Below are 776 nucleotides of genomic sequence, written 5' to 3' on the forward strand. Positions count from 1 at the left end.
TGCCTTCAGTAATGTTGTTGTGGCCATGTACTGGTGAAGTGTTTCTCACAGGCCAAGGACATACTTGCTCTTGGGAAGGTTGGATGTGCGTGTGGATGTGTATGCATTTGCAGAACTGCATTCTGCAGTTGTGACTTTCTAGAGGATACTAGTAGGTGGTTCAAAAATATAATAAGGATATTATTATACATATATAATTTGATTCTTTTAGTCTGAAATAAGCCCCTGGTAAATTTATATTTACTTGGCAGTGAAGATATAAAACTTGGTTTGGCAGTTGCATTTAGGAAAACACTGGGAACTCAAGGGAAAAAATACTGCCTGGCTGAGTAGGTTGAACTAATGCTGAGAAATGGGGCTCTGTGTAAAACCCAGTTTTTCAGAGCTACTTACCCAGTCTCCTTCCACCGTTGGCCAACAGACAGAAATTCAATATTTTTCTTTTAGTGAATGAAAAGCATAGTTAGAAACAGCCATTGGGTCAGGATCATATGCAAAAGCTCCTCTTGTGCTTTTGTTTCCTAATTGCTCTTGGAAGGATTTTTCGGACTGGGCTGACGCAGTTGTGTGTGTGAATTTCCTGGCAAATAAGGAAGGTGACTGTGTCCAAAAGACATTTAAGAGTGTGAATTCACAGCCTTTCCATGTCTAATCAAGGAGCGTAAACCATTAGCCACATGTTCTCCATTTCCATCACATTTTTTCACACTTAAACAAAAACATGCCAAAGAAAAGGTGCTACATTTTTTAATGCCCCCAAATAGGAACCACGGGAG

Source organism: Aquila chrysaetos, chromosome Z, assembly GCF_900496995.4.
Source record: "Aquila chrysaetos chrysaetos chromosome Z, bAquChr1.4, whole genome shotgun sequence".
In the NCBI taxonomy this organism is placed as follows: Eukaryota; Metazoa; Chordata; class Aves; order Accipitriformes; family Accipitridae; genus Aquila; species Aquila chrysaetos.